The sequence below is a fragment of the Festucalex cinctus genome, chromosome 4, assembly GCF_051991245.1.
Source record: "Festucalex cinctus isolate MCC-2025b chromosome 4, RoL_Fcin_1.0, whole genome shotgun sequence".
In the NCBI taxonomy this organism is placed as follows: domain Eukaryota; kingdom Metazoa; phylum Chordata; class Actinopteri; order Syngnathiformes; family Syngnathidae; genus Festucalex; species Festucalex cinctus.
The window spans coordinates 2065773-2082925 of record NC_135414.1 but is presented as its reverse complement, the minus strand read 5'-3'; the positions used below and the strand labels follow the sequence as shown (position 1 = coordinate 2082925).

The 17153-nt window shown below is 39.4% G+C and overlaps 1 protein-coding gene across 10 annotated transcripts in view; it reads right to left on the bottom strand.

Moving 5' to 3' along the window:
- The window catches only part of tmc3 (transmembrane channel like 3), a 587484-nt gene that overhangs the window by 196119 nt on the left and 374212 nt on the right, over nucleotides 1-17153 (bottom strand). The window lies entirely within an intron of this gene.

The following is a 17153-nucleotide window of genomic DNA, read 5'->3' as shown; positions in this document are numbered from 1 at the left end:
AGCTGGAATGAAATACAAATAAAAGTTTATTCATATAGCACTTTTCATAAACAGAAATGCAACAGCCAGATTAGAATACAACAGAAAAAGAAAAAACTCACCTTGAGAGTGGCTGCCGAGTTGCACACCTCAGAAGTGCTGGCGGGAGCTCCTTTTTATTTTTCCTCAGTGTGCCCACGAGTGCAATTTTTTTTTTTCTCAACTGTTCCGCCAGCGGAATGGATGTAAAAAAATTGTCACACGTAACTGTGTGTCCCACATAGGGGTTGCACAGACGGAGCACCACGTTCATCCCAACGTTAGAGTACGTGGGCCCCCTGGCGGCTTTCCCGTGTACACTTCCAGACTGAGTGCATACGATGTTTCCACATCACAGACAGCCCACACTTTGATCCCATATTTGGCCGGCTTTGAGGGAATGTACTGCTTGAACGAACAGCGGCCTCTAAAGGAGACAAGCTGTTCGTCCACACAAATGTCCCTTCCCGGGTTGAACAACTTGGGGAGGATTTCAGTCCATTTAGCCCACAGGTCGGATATCGGGGACAGTTTATTGGGTTGTCCAGGTGTACGCTTTGAACTTGTGTTAGAAGTAAAGCGACTGATGTCTCGACCAAATGAGAGTGCACGATTTCAAATCGTGTGTGCACTGTACACGCATCCACACAACTGTGTGATTTCAAATGACACTAAACTTCAGTCAGTAACTTGTGCAATTCAATGTTCCTGCAAGTTACGCGCGTGCACGAGCACCCACGAAGGTGCACGAACATCCACGAGGATGCACGAGGATGCACGAGCATGCAATCCGGAGAGAAAACAGTTTGTACAAGGAGTGGGATTGCAAGGAAAATCATTAATTGTCATCTACCGCCACCTGGTGGATTTGGGGTGCAAAATCTTTCTCATGCCCATGGCACCGTCGAGGAATGTCCATAGAAGGATTTCATGCAGAAATCACGGAAATTGCAATAAAATACATGCAGTGTCCAATCGGTCCAAAAATGTCACTTATAATGTACATTAATGTTACGCGGTTGGCTAACGCCGATTCCAGGGATATTATAATAGTTATCTCCCTCATGCAATGGCTAAGAAATGTTGGCACACTCGCATTTTGACGGTCCCCCAGTTTTCCAAAGTCGTGGCTCATTTTTTTTGTTTTCCCCCTGCACAATCAACTCCTAATTTACATAATTGGCTAAGCAAATGGCACAAGGGTTAATGAAGCATTCCCGGCTGTACATTTCACCTAGAGTTACCAAAATTTTAAGACATATGTAACAGCCCTCAAGGTACAAAAAACTCTTTTTGAACCATATGCTAAACCGAACAGGAAGTCCGCCATTTTGATTTACTTTGGAACGTGTTGCCATTTTTTGGGCCATTTCATAGGGGTCTTATTTTAACGAACTCCTCCTACAGAGTTTATCCGATCATCTCCAAACTTTGTGTGATTCATCTTAAGATGTTGAAGATGAAAAGTTATTGAAAGCTTTTTATTTCGTCGCACGCTGTTGCCGTAGCATGCACAGTTTGCAAAGGAAAAAATTCCTTCTTAATGAAGCATTCCCAGTTGTACGAAGCAGCTAGAGCTACGAAAATTTGGAGACACATGTAACAGCCCACGATGTACAAAAAAGTCTCTTGGTGCCATGTGCTAAACCCAACAGGAAGTCCCGTAGGGGCCGGGCATCACATTTTGAGCTAAAAAAATCTTTAACGAAGCATTCCCGGTTGTACGTTTCACCTAGCGCTATGATAATTTAGAGGCATACATAAGAGCCCACGATGTACAAAAAAGTCTCTTGGAACCATCTGCTAAACCAAACAGGAAGTCCGCCATTTTGATTTACGTTGGGATTTGTAGCCATTTTTTGTGGCCTTTTTTAGGGGTCATATTTTAACGGACTCCTCCTACAAAATTTATCCGACTGTCTTTAAACTTGGTGTGCTTCATCTTAAGATGTTTAAGATGCAAAGTTATCGAAAGTTATTTATTTTGTCGCACGCCATTGTCATGGTGATGCATTGTTTGCCAAGTAAAATAATGCTTTTTTTTTTTGGTCTAAACATGTGCAAAAACTCATGAAACTTTACACACACATCAGGCTTGTCAAAAGCATGAATATTTTAGAGATTTCTTATTCAATTTGCAATACATGGTTCAATAGCGTCCGGTCTCCTCCCACATTCCAAAGACATGCATGGCAGGTTAATTGGGCGCTCCGAATTGTCCCTAGGTGTGCGTGTGAGTGTGGATGGTTGTTCTTCTCTGTGTGCCCTGCGATTGGTTGGCAACCAGTCCAGGGTGTCCCCCGCCTACTGCCCAGAGCCCGCTGAGATAGGCGCCAGCAGCCCCCGCGACCCTTGTGAGGAATAAGCGGTCAAGAAAATGGATGGATGGATGGATGGTTCAATAGCGCCCTCTAGACATTTTTATGAAGCTTTTGCAAATGTTTTGTATTTTATGATTCAGCTAGATTTGTAAAAATTGGGATACCTATCAGCCTAAGACTTACAAAAAGGTTTCTAAAGCCATATGCTGAATCAAACAGGAAGTCTGCCATTTGGATTTACTTTGGTATTTGTAGCCATTTTTTGGGGCCTTTTATAGGGGTCATATTTTCAACAGAACTTATCAGATCGTCTTCATTCTTTGGCGTGTTTCATCTTAAGATATTTAAGATGAAAAGTTATTGAATTTTTTTATTTTGTCACACGCCTTTGCTCTAGCCATGCATTGTTTGTGAAGAAAAATGCTTCTTTGAGAGTCTAAATATGGGCGAAAACACACAAAACTTTGCACACACACCAGACCTGTCTGGAACATGAATATTTTATTTAGATATTTGTTGTGCAATTGTAATAAATGGCTCAATAGCGCCCTTTAGACATTTTTATGAAGTTTTTCCGTTTATATGATTCAGCTAGATGTGTGAATATTGGCAGGCATGCCGAATATATTCAAAAGGTATTCTATATAGCCATGTGCCAATCCATTTTGATTTTATTTTGTTAATTGTGCATCATTTTTGGCCTTTCCATGAACCTTTATTATTATTCTTTTTCTTCTCCGCAAACAATCGCATTTTTGAGACACTAAACGTGAACGAAAACTCACCAAACTTTACACGCACATCAGGCCTGGCGAAAAATTTGATATTTTAAAGTCGCCATACATGATAACAGAAAAATGGCTCCTTAGCGCCCCCTACATAGGTTAAACGGATCCCTGTCCCGCTACGATTGTCCGACGGCTATGAAAATTGTGTGGCACCTGTAGCACATCCCAATGAACAAAAACCTCTTTGAAGTGTGTACCCTAAAATAGACAGAAAGTGAGGTAGGAGTATTTAAATGTCCAATTTTTGCCAATTTTTGCACATTTACAGGGGTCATACTTTTGCCCGCTTCTCCTACACGGTTAACCCGATTGACTTCAAACTTGGGATGTACCATCTCAACACCTGGGACAACATCATTGTGAAAAATGAAAAGTTTTTGATATACTATATGACAGCGGCGGCGCATCAAATTTAGAGTTTAAAAATTCTTACTTCACGAAGCATTGCCGGTTGTACGTTTAATCTAGAGCTACGAAAATTGGTACACATATGTAACAGGCTATGACCTACAAAAAACTCTTTTTGAACCATATGCTAAACCTAACAGGAAGTCCACCATTTTGATTTATTTTGGAACGTGTTGCCATTTTTTTGGCCATTTCATTGGGGTCTTATTTTAACGAACTCCTCCTACAGTGTTTATCCGATCATCTTCAAACTTGGTGTGATTCATCTTAAGATGTTGAAGATGAAAAGTTATTGAAAGCTTTGTATTTCGTCGCACGCTGTTGTCATGGCATGCACTGTTTTTAAAGGAAAAAAAAATACCCTTAAAGAAGCATTCCCATTTGTACGAAGCAGCTAGAGCTACGAAAATTTGTAGACATATGTAACAGCCCAAGATGTACAAAAAAGTCTCTTGGTGCCCTGTGCTAAACCCAACAGGAAGTCCCCCAGGGGCCGGGCATCACATTTTGAGCTAAAAAACTCCTCTTTAACAAAGCATACCCGGCTGTACGTTTCACATAGAGTTACCAAAATTTGTAGAGGTATATAACAGCCTTCGAGGTACAAAAAACTCTTTTTGAACCATATGCTAAACCTAACAGGACGTCCGCCATTTTGATTTACTTTGGAATGTGTTGCCATTTTTTTGGCCATTTCATTGGGGTCTTATTTTAACAAACTCCTCCTACAGAGTTTATCCGATCATCTTCAAACTTGGTGTGATTCATCTTAAGATGTTGAAAATGAAAAGTTATTGAAAGTTTTTTATTTCGTCACACGCTGTTGTCGTGGCATGCACTTTTTGAAAAGGAAAAAAATCCTTCTTAATGAAGCATTCCCAGTTGTACGAAGCAGCTAGAGCGACGAAAAATTGTAGACATATGTAACAGCCCAGGATGTACAAAAAAGTCTCTTGGTGCTATGTGCTAAACCCAACAGGAAGTCCCGCAGGGGCCGGGCATCACATTTTGAGCTAAAAAACTCCTCTTTAACGAAGCATTCCCGGTTGTACGTTTCACCTAGCGCTATGATAATTTGCAGGCATACATAAGAGCCCATGATGTACAAAAAAGTCTCTTGGAACCATGTGCTAAACCAAACAGGTAGTCTGCCATTTTGATTTATGATGGGATTTGTTGCCATTTTTTGTGGCCTTTTTCAGGGGTCATATTTTAACGAACCCCTCCTACAAAATTTATCCGACTGTCTTCAAACTTGGTGTGTTTCATCTTAAGATGTTTAAGATGCAAAGTAATCGAAAGTTTTTTATTTTGTAACACGCTGTTGCCATAGCAATGCATTGTTTGTCAAGTGCTGCTTTTTTTTATTTATACACATGAAAACTCATGGAACTTTGCAAACACATCAGACTTGTCATGAACATGAATTTTCAGAGATTTATTGTGCAATTTGCAATAAATAGCGCCCTCTAGACATTTTTATGAAGCATTTCCGATTGTATGATTATGCTAGACCTAAAAAAAAAGTATTATGTAGCCATTTGCCAAACCAAAGAGGAAGTCCGCTATTTTGATTTTATTTTGGGAATTATACATCATTTTTGGCCTTTTTCATTAAACTTTGCACAGACAAGGCATGGAAAAAACTAACATTTTAAATGGTCCTTGTTCCATGTAACAGTTGTCAAGTGCTGCTTTTTTTTTTTTTTATACACATGAAAACTCATGAAACTTTGCAAACACATCAGACTTGTCATGAACATGAATTTTCAGAGATTTATTGTGCAATTTGCAATAAATAGCGCCCTCTAGACATTTTTATGAAGCATTTCCGATTGTATGATTATGCTAGACCTACAAAAAAGTATTATGTAGCCATTTGCCAAACCAAAGAGGAAGTCCGCTATTTTGATTTTATTTTGGGAATTATGCATCATTTTTGGCCTTTTTCATTAAACTTTGCACAGACAAGGCATGGAAAAAAATAACATTTTAAATGGTCCTTGTTCCATGTAACAGTACCCCAACGTGCCAGTACCCTGACGTGCAAGTAACCCAACGTTGTGCTCAATAGCGCCCTCTATGCATTTTTATGGAGCATTTCCAATTGTATGATTCAAGCGATACACAACTAAAGATGACTTGACCTAGATTTGTGAAAACTGGGAGGCATACCTATTAGCTTAAGACCTACAAAAAGTATTCTGTAGCCGTATGCTAAACCTAAAAGGAAGTCCGCCATTTTGAATTTATTTTGGGAATTGCGCACCATATTTTGCGTTTTGATTAAACTTTGCACACACAAGGCTTGTCAAAAACATTTTAGATGGTCCTTGTCCTATTTGACAGTACCCCAACGTGCCAGTACCCCAACGTGCAAGTACCCCAACGTGGCCCGGGTTGCGAGGGCCCTTTATAGCTGCTCGCAGCTCTAGTTATTATTCTTCTTCTTCTTCTTTATTCTCCGCAAACGATCCCGATTTTGGGTACCTAAACATTCACGAAAACTCACCGAACTTTGCACACTCCTCAGGCCCGGCGAAAAATTTGATATTATGAAGTCGTCATAACAACGCGACTCTATAGCGCCCCCTAGCGTAGAAAAATAAAAGCCAAGCCCGGCACGTTTGAGCTGGAGCAACGAAAATTGGCAGGCACGTGTAGCACCCTGAGATGCACAAAAAAGTCTATTGGGACCATGTAGCTAAAATGTACAGGAAATGAGCTATGAATTTTTTAATGTCCAATTTTGGCCTATTTTGGCACATTCACTGTGGTCATGCTTTTTCCCCCTCTGCAAACATTTTTCATCCAATTAACTTCAAACTTGGCATTTATCATCTCAAGACGTGAGAGAACAACTGGGCAAAAAGTCTTGCCTTTTCGAAATACTATATGATGGGGGCGGGGCATCAAATATTGCCTTTAAAATTTCATTTGTCCAGAAAGAGCAAATGCTTAATAACTCCCATGTTCAAGCTCCAAAAAATCTCAAACTTCTCAGGCAATGTAATAGTCACGGCCTGAAAACATCTATATGATAAAATTCAGTTATACATATAGCGCCACCTAGTGGTAACAATAAATGTCATACTTTACATTTTTAGCTACTGCGCTGAGCTCGTTGAAGGGATCCAGTTGAAAATTGGTCAGAAAAGCCTTAAGATGTTGATCATGCCCCATACCGAATATTGTAACTTTTCGCCAAAGGGCGTGGCCGCTACGGTGCCGCAAAGTCTAAAGATTTTTCGTGACAATAAAAGCTGCATTAACTTGACCGAGATGATCCTATCTTCTCAAAATTTCACACATTTGATGAGAGTCCAGCCCTAAAGACATCTATGAAGTTATATTTCATCTTACTGATAGCGCCAACTAGTGGCAATTTTTTTTCTTACGAATTTTCTTCTACGTTTTTCTCCAAACACGTTAACTGGACCTACCTCATATTTGCTCAGATAAGGGATTCGGCCTTCATGATGTCACAACACGAAGTTTGTGAGTTTTCGCGAATCGCTGTGGGCGTGGCTAAGCACTGTTCGCCAAGAAAACAACGCCAGTTTTGAGGGTCTAAACATGCGCAGAAACTCATGAAACTTGGCACACACATCTGGCCTGGTAAAATGAACAATATTTTATTGTTGATTGTGCTATTTTTACAAAAATGACTCAATAGCGCCCCCTAGGAATTTTTAATGAAGCAGCCCCGGTTGTACGTTCAAGCAAGATCTACGAAAATTTTTAGGTGTATGAGGGAGCCCAAGACCTACAAAAAAGTCTCTTGGACCCATATGCTAAAATGAACAGGAAGTGAGCTACGAATTTTTGAATGTCCCATTTTTGACGATTTTTGCATATTCACAGGGGGCAGACTTTTGCCCACTTCTCCTACACGTTTCATCTGACTGAGTTAAGACTTGACCTGGACCATGTCAAGACCTGAGCCAACGACAGGGGGAAAAATCTTGACTTTTCGAAATACTATATGATGAAGGCGGGGCATCAAAATTTGTGTTTCGCACTGAAAAAGGATATGCTTAATAACTCCCCGGTACATGCTCCAAAAAATCCCAAACTTGACATGTATGTTTATCGTCAAGGCCTGAAGCTATCTCTATGACAACATTCAGTTATATATGCAGCGTCACCTAGCCCTTGAAACATAAAAAAAAATACCCCACATACGGTATTTTGTACAAAAAATGTAAACTCATTCTAAGTGTGATAACTAAGTCATTTATGAATATTCTTTTAGTTTCCACCACTCAAAATGTTCACTGGCATCAGACTTATCCAAACATATATATATATATTTTTTTATTTTTGATAGCCTCTGTGGACATTAAAAGCAATATCGTGAATGAAGGATATGCATAATAACTCCACGGTACATGCTCCAAAAAAAATCCCACACTTGACATGTATGCTTATAATCAAGGCCTGAAGGTATTTCTATGACAACATTCAGTTATAAATACAGCGCCACCTAGCCCTTGAGGCATAATATATAAAAAAAAAAAAACACATACGGTATTTTGTACAAAAAATGTAAACTCATTCTAAGTGTTAAAACTAAGTCATTTATGAATATTCTTTTAGTTTCCACCACTCAAATTGTTCACTGGCTTCACACCGATCCAAACGTATGTACGTTTCCATTTTGTTTTATTCATTTTTAATTGCCCCTTTGGACAATAAAAGTAACATTGTGCAATGAGTACAACGAGCAATGATGTATATATACACTTTTACAAAAAATACCAATCAGGGCAACTCATTGCCTAAAAATAAATAAGGACGCTGATTTTTGCAGGTCTTAACAATCACCAAAACCCGTTGAGCTTGACAGACACTGGCAAAAAAAATATTCTCCATGTAAACGTTTATTATGCCATTTTCAAAGAAATTTTGCTTCCAATATGCCAGTACCCCAACGTGCCAGTACCCTAACGTGCAAGTACCCCAACGTGCAAGGACCCCAACGTGGCCCGGGCTGCGAGGGCCCTTTATAGCTGCTCGCAGCTCTAGTTATTCTTCTTCTTCTTCTTCTTCTTCTTCTTCTCCGTAAACGATCGCATTTTTGAGGACCTAAACATTCACGAAAACTCACCAAACTTTGCACACTCCTCAGGCCCGGCGAAAAATTTTATATTATGAAGTCGTCATAACAACGCGACTCTATAGCGCCCCCTAGCGTAGAAAAATAAAAACCAAGCCTGGCACGTTTGAGCTAGAGCAACGAAAATTGGCAGGCACGTGTAGCACACCGAGACGCACAAAAAAAGTCTATTGGGACCATGTAGCTAAAATGTACAGGAAATGAGCTATGAATTTTTTTATGTCCAATTTTGGCCTATTTTGGCACATTCACTGTGGTCATGCTTTTTCCCCCTCTGCAAACATTTTTCATCCAATTCACATCAAACTTGGCATTTATCATCTCAAGACCTGAGAGAACAACTGGGCAAAAAGTCTTGCCTTTTAGAAATACTATATGATGGGGGCGGGGCATCAAATATTGTCTTTAAAATTTCATTTGTCCAGAAAGAGCAAATGCTTAATAACTCCCATGTTCAAGCTCCAAAAAATCTCAAACTTCTCAGGCAACGTAATAGTCACGGCCTGAAAACATCTATATGATAAAATTCAGTTATACATATAGCACCACCTAGTGGTAACAATAAATGTCATACTTTACGTTTTTAGCTACTGCGCTGAGCTCGTTGAAGGGATCCAGTTGAAAGTTGGTCAGAACATCCTTAAGATGTTGATCATGCCCCACACCGAATATTGTAACTTTTCGCCAAAGGGCGTGGCCGCTACGGTGCCGCAAAGTCTGAAGATTTTTCGTGACAATAAAAGCTGCATGAACTTGACCGAGATGATCCTATCTTCTCAAAATTTCACACATTTGATGAGAGTCCAGCCCTAAAGACATCTACGTACTTATATTTCATCTTACTGATAGCGCCACCTAGTGGCAATTTTTTTTCTTACGAATTTTCTTGTACATTTCTCTCCAAATACGTTAACTGGACCAACCTCATATTTGCTCAGATGAGGGTTTCGGCCTTCATGATGTCACAACACGAAGTTTGTGAGTTTTCGCGAATCGCTGTGGGCGTGGCTAAGCACTGTTCGCCAAGAAAACAACGCCAGTTTTGATGGTCTAAACATGAGCAGAAACTCATGAAACTTGGCACACACATCTGGCCTGGCAAAATGAGCAATATTTTATCATGTATTGTCCTATTTTTACAAAAATGACTCAATAGCGCCCCCTAGAAATTTTTAACGAAGCAGCCCCGATTGTACGTTTAAGCAAGATCTACGAAAATTTTTAGGTGTATGAGGGAGCCAAAGACCTACAAAAAAGTCTCTTGGACCCATATGCTAAAATGAACAGGAAGTGAGCTACGAATTTTTGAATGTCCCATTTTTGACGATTTTTGCACATTTTCAGGGGGCACACTTTTGCCCACTTCTCCTACACGTTTTATCCGACTGACTTATGACTTGACCTGGACCATGCCAAGACCTGAGCCAACAACAGACGGAAAAATCTTGACTTTTGGAAATACTATATGATGAGGGCGGGGCATCAAAATTTGTGTTTCGCACTGAAAAAGGATATGCTTAATAACTCCCCGATACATGCTCCAAAAAATCCCAAACTTGACATGTATGTTTATCGTCAAGGCCTGAAGGTATCTCTATGACAACATTCAGTTATATATGCAGCGCCACCTAGCCCTTGAGGCATGAAAAAAAAATACCCCACTTACGGTATTTTGTACAAAAAATGTAAACTCATTCTATGTGTGATAACTAAGTCATTTAGGAATATTCTTTTACTTTCCACCACTCAAAATATTCACTGGCATCAGACCTAACCAAACACACATATTTTTGTTATTTAGTTTTATGTATTTTTGATAGCCTCTATGGACATTAAAAGCAATATCGTGAATGAAGGCTATGCTGAATAACTCCCAGGTACATGCTCCAAAAAATCCCATACTTGAAATGTATATTTATAGTCAAGGCCTGAAGGTATCTCTATGACAAAATTCAGTTATAAATACAGCGCCACCTAGTCCTTGAGGCATAAAAAAAAAAAATTCCTCACTTACGGTATTTTTGCAAAAATTGTAAACTCATTGTAAGTGTGATAACTAAGTCATTTATGAATATTCTTTTACTTTCCACCACTCAATATGTTCACTGGTATCAGACCGATCCAAACATACATATTTTTTATTTAGTTTTTTTTTTTTTTTTTGATCGCCTCTATGGACAATAAAAGCAACATTGTGCAATGAGTACGAGCGATGATGTGTGTATATATACTTTTACGAAAAATACCAATCAGGGCAACTCATTGCCTAAAAATTTAAAAAAAAGACGCTGATTTTTGCAGATCTTAACAATCACCAAAACCCATTGAGCTTGACACACTCATCACACCTGGCAAAAAAACAAAAATCTACATGTTTATCATGCCATTTTCAAAGAAATTCTGCTTCCAATGTGCCAGTACCCCAATGTGCAAGTTCCCCAACGTGCAAGTACCCCAACGTGGCCCGGGCTGCGAGGGCCCTTTATAGCTGCTCGCAGCTCTAGTTCTTCTTCTTCTTCTTCTTCTTCTTCTCGGTAAACGATCGCATTTTTGAGGACCTAAACATTCACGAAAACTCACCAAACTTTGCACACTCCTCAGGCCCGGCGAAAAATTTTATATTATGAAGTCGTCATAACAACGCGACTCTATAGCGCCCCCTAGCGTAGAAAAATAAAAACCAAGCCTGGCACGTTTGAGCTAGAGCAACGAAAATTGGCAGGCACGTGTAGCACCCCGAGACGCACAAAAAAGTCTATTGGGACCATGTAGCTAAAATGTACAGGAAATGAGCTATGAATTTTTTTCTGTCCAATTTTGGCCTATTTTGGCACATTCACTGTGGTCATGCTTTTTCCCCCTCTGCAAACATTTTTCATCCAATTGACATCAAACTTGGCATTTATCATCTCAAGACCTGAGAGAACAACTGGGGAAAAAGTCTTGCCTTTTCGAAATACTATATGATGGGGGCGGGGCATCAAATATTGTCTTTAAAATTTCATTTGTCCAGAAAGAGCAAATGCATAATAACTCCCATGTTCAAGCTCCAAAAAATCTCAAACTTCTCAGGCAACGTAATAGTCACGGCCTGAAAACATCTATATGATAAAATTCAGTTATACATATAGCGCCACCTAGTGGTAACAATAAATGTCATACTTTACGTTTTTAGCTACTGCGCTGAGCTCGTTGAAGGGATCAAGTTGAAAGTTGGTCAGAAAAGCCTTAAGATGTTGATCATGCCCCACACCGAATATTGTAACTTTTCACCAAAGGGCGTGGCCGCTACGGTGGCGCAAAGTCTGAAGATTTTTCGTGACAATAAAAGCTGCATGAACTTGACCAAGATGATCCTATCTTTTCAAAATTTCACACATTTGATGAGAGTCCAGCCCTAAAGACAGCTACGAACTTATATTTCATCTTACTGATAGCGCCACCTAGTGGCAATTTTTTTTCTTACGAATTTTCTTGTACATTTTTCTCCAAACACTTTAACTGGACCAACCTCATATTTGCTCAGATGAGGGTTTCGGCCTTCATGATGTCACAACACGAAGTTTGTGAGTTTTCGCGAATCGTTGTGGGCGTGGCTAAGCACTGTTCGCCAAGAAAACAACGCCAGTTTTGATGGTCTAAACATGCGCAGAAACTCATGAAACTTGGCACACACATCTGGCCTGGCAAAATGAGCAATATTTTATCATGTATTGTCCTATTTTTACAAAAATGACTCAATAGCGCCCCCTAGAAATTTTTAACGAAGCAGCCCCGATTGTACGTTTAAGCAAGATCTACGAAAATTTTTACGTGTATGAGGGAGCCAAAGACCTACAAAAAAAGTCTCTTGGACCCATATGCTAAAATGAACAGGAAGTGAGCTACGAATTTTTGAATGTCCCATTTTTTACGATTTTTGCACATTTTCAGAGGGCATACTTTTGCCCACTTCTCCTACACGTTTTATCCGACTGACTTATGACTTGACCTGGACCATGCCAAGACCTGAGCCAACAACAGACGGAAAAATCTTGACTTTTGGAAATACTATATGATGAGGGCGGGGCATCAAAATTTGTGTTTCGCACTGAAAAAGGATATGCTTAATAACTCCCCGATACATGCTCCAAAAAATCCCAAACTTGACATGTATGTTTATCGTCAAGGCCTGAAGGTATCTCTATGACAACATTCAGTTATATATGCAGCGCCACCTAGCCCTTGAGGCATGAAAAAAAAATACCCCACTTACGGTATTTTGTACAAAAAATGTAAACTAATTCTATGTGTGATAACTAAGTCATTTAGGAATATTCTTTTACTTTCCACCACTCAAAATATTCACTGGCATCAGACCTAACCAAACACACATATTTTTGTTATTTAGTTTTATGTATTTTTGATAGCCTCTATGGACATTAAAAGCAATATCGTGAATGAAGGCTATGCTGAATAACTCCCAGGTACATGCTCCAAAAAATCCCATACTTGAAATGTATATTTATAGTCAAGGCCTGAAGGTATCTCTATGACAAAATTCAGTTATAAATACAGCGCCACCTAGTCCTTGAGGCATAAAAAAAAAAATTCCTCACTTACGGTATTTTTGCAAAAATTGTAAACTCATTGTAAGTGTGATAACTAAGTCATTTATGAATATTCTTTTACTTTCCACCACTCAATATGTTCACTGGTATCAGACCGATCCAAACATACATATTTTTTATTTAGTTTTTTTTTTTTTTTTTGATCGCCTCTATGGACAATAAAAGCAACATTGTGCAATGAGTACGAGCGATGATGTGTGTATATATACTTTTACGAAAAATACCAATCAGGGCAACTCATTGCCTAAAAATTAAAAAAAAGACGCTGATTTTTGCAGATCTTAACAATCACCAAAACCCATTGAGCTTGACACACTCATCACACCTGGCAAAAAAAAAAAAATCTACATGTTTATCATGCCATTTTCAAAGAAATTCTGCTTCCAATGTGCCAGTACCCCAATGTGCAAGTTCCCCAACGTGCAAGTACCCCAACGTGGCCCGGGCTGCGAGGGCCCTTTAAAGCTGCTCGCAGCTCTAGTTATTCTTCTTCTTCTTCTTCTTCTTCTCCGTAAACGATCGCATTTTTGAGGACCTAAACATTCACGAAAACTCACCAAACTTTGCACACTCCTCAGGCCCGGCGAAAAATTTTATATTATGAAGTCGTCATAACAACGCGACTCTATAGCGCCCCCTAGCGTAGAAAAAATAAAAACCAAGCCTGGCACGTTTGAGCTAGAGCAACGAAAATTGGCAGGCACGTGTAGCACCCCGAGACGCACAAAAAAGTCTATTGGGACCATGTAGCTAAAATGTACAGGAAATGAGCTATGAATTTTTTTCAGTCCAATTTTGGCCTATTTTGGCACATTCACTGTGGTCATGCTTTTTCCCCCTCTGCAAACATTTTTCATCCAATTGACATCAAACTTGGCATTTATCATCTCAAGACCTGAGAGAACAACTGGGGAAAAAGTCTTGCCTTTTCGAAATACTATATGATGGGGGCGGGGCATCAAATATTGTCTTTAAAATTTCATTTGTCCAGAAAGAGCAAATGCTTAATAACTCCCATGTTCAAGCTCCAAAAAATCTCAAACTTCTCAGGCAACGTAATAGTCACGGCCTGAAAACATCTATATGATAAAATTCAGTTATACATATAGCGCCACCTAGTGGTAACAATAAATGTCATACTTTACGTTTTTAGCTACTGCGCTGAGCTCGTTGAAGGGATCAAGTTGAAAGTTGGTCAGAAAAGCCTTAAGATGTTGATCATGCCCCACACCGAATATTGTAACTTTTCACCAAAGGGCGTGGCCGCTACGGTGGCGCAAAATCTGAAGATTTTTCGTGACAATAAAAGCTGCATGAACTTGACCAAGATGATCCTATCTTTTCAAAATTTCACACATTTGATGAGAGTCCAGCCCTAAAGACAGCTACGAACTTATATTTCATCTTACTGATAGCGCCACCTAGTGGCAATTTTTTTTCTTACGAATTTTCTTGTACATTTTTCTCCAAACACTTTAACTGGACCAACCTCATATTTGCTCAGATGAGGGTTTCGGCCTTCATGATGTCACAACACGAAGTTTGTGAGTTTTCGCGAATCGTTGTGGGCGTGGCTAAGCACTGTTCGCCAAGAAAACAACGCCAGTTTTGATGGTCTAAACATGCGCAGAAACTCATGAAACTTGGCACACACATCTGGCCTGGCAAAATGAGCAATATTTTATCATGTATTGTCCTATTTTTACAAAAATGACTCAATAGCGCCCCCTAGAAATTTTTAACGAAGCAGCCCCGATTGTACGTTTAAGCAAGATCTACGAAAATTTTTACGTGTATGAGGGAGCCAAAGACCTACAAAAAAAGTCTCTTGGACCCATATGCTAAAATGAACAGGAAGTGAGCTACGAATTTTTGAATGTCCCATTTTTTACGATTTTTGCACATTTTCAGAGGGCATACTTTTGCCCACTTCTCCTACACGTTTTATCCGACTGACTTATGACTTGACCTGGACCATGCCAAGACCTGAGCCAACAACAGACGGAAAAATCTTGACTTTTGGAAATACTATATGATGAGGGCGGGGCATCAAAATTTGTGTTTCGCACTGAAAAAGGATATGCTTAATAACTCCCCGATACATGCTCCAAAAAATCCCAAACTTGACATGTATGTTTATCGTCAAGGCCTGAAGGTATCTCTATGACAACATTCAGTTATATATGCAGCGCCACCTAGCCCTTGAGGCATGAAAAAAAAATACCCCACTTACGGTATTTTGTACAAAAAATGTAAACTAATTCTATGTGTGATAACTAAGTCATATAGGAATATTCTTTTACTTTCCACCACTCAAAATATTCACTGGCATCAGACCTAACCAAACACATATATTTTTGTTATTTAGTTTTATGTATTTTTGATAGCCTCTATGGACATTAAAAGCAATATCGTGAATGAAGGCTATGCTGAATAACTCCCAGGTACATGCTCCAAAAAATCCCATACTTGAAATGTATATTTATAGTCAAGGCCTGAAGGTATCTCTATGACAAAATTCAGTTATAAATACAGCGCCACCTAGTCCTTGAGGCATAAAAAAAAAATTCCTCACTTACGGTATTTTTGCAAAAATTGTAAACTCATTGTAAGTGTGATAACTAAGTCATTTATGAATATTCTTTTACTTTCCACCACTCAATATGTTCACTGGTATCAGACCGATCCAAACATACATATTTTTTATTTAGTTTTTTTTTTTTTTTTTGATCGCCTCTATGGACAATAAAAGCAACATTGTGCAATGAGTACGAGCGATGATGTGTGTATATATACTTTTACGAAAAATACCAATCAGGGCAACTCATTGCCTAAAAATTAAAAAAAAGACGCTGATTTTTGCAGATCTTAACAATCACCAAAACCCATTGAGCTTGACACACTCATCACACCTGGCAAAAAAAAAAAAATCTACATGTTTATCATGCCATTTTCAAAGAAATTCTGCTTCCAATGTGCCAGTACCCCAATGTGCAAGTTCCCCAACGTGCAAGTACCCCAACGTGGCCCGGGCTGCGAGGGCCCTTTATAGCTGCTCGCAGCTCTAGTTCTTCTTCTTCTTCTTCTTCTTCTTCTCCGTAAACGATCGCATTTTTGAGGACCTAAACATTCACGAAAACTCACCAAACTTTGCACACTCCTCAGGCCCGGCGAAAAATCTTATATTATGAAGTCGTCATAACAACGCGACTCTATAGCGCCCCCTAGCGTAGAAAAATAAAAACCAAGCCTGGCACGTTTGAGCTAGAGCAACGAAAATTGGCAGGCACGTGTAGCACCCCGAGACGCACAAAAAAGTCTATTGGGACCATGTAGCTAAAATGTACAGGAAATGAGCTATGAATTTTTTAATGTCCAATTTTGGCCTATTTTGGCACATTCACTGTGGTCATGCTTTTTCCCCCTCTGCAAACATTTTTCATCCAATTGACATCAAACTTGGCATTTATCATCTCAAGACCTGAGAGAACAACTGGGGAAAAAGTCTTGCCTTTTCGAAATACTATATGATGGGGGCGGGGCATCAAATATTGTCTTTAAAATTTCATTTGTCCAGAAAGAGCAAATGCTTAATAACTCCCATGTTCAAGCTCCAAAAAATCTCAAACTTCTCAGGCAACGTAATAGTCACGGCCTGAAAACATCTATATGATAAAATTCAGTTATACATATAGCGCCACCTAGTGGTAACAATAAATGTCATACTTTACGTTTTTAGCTACTGCGCTGAGCTCGTTGAAGGGATCAAGTTGAAAGTTGGTCAGAAAAGCCTTAAGATGTTGATCATGCCCCACACCGAATATTGTAACTTTTCACCAAAGGGCGTGGCCGCTACGGTAGCGCAAAGTCTGAAGATTTTTCGTGACAA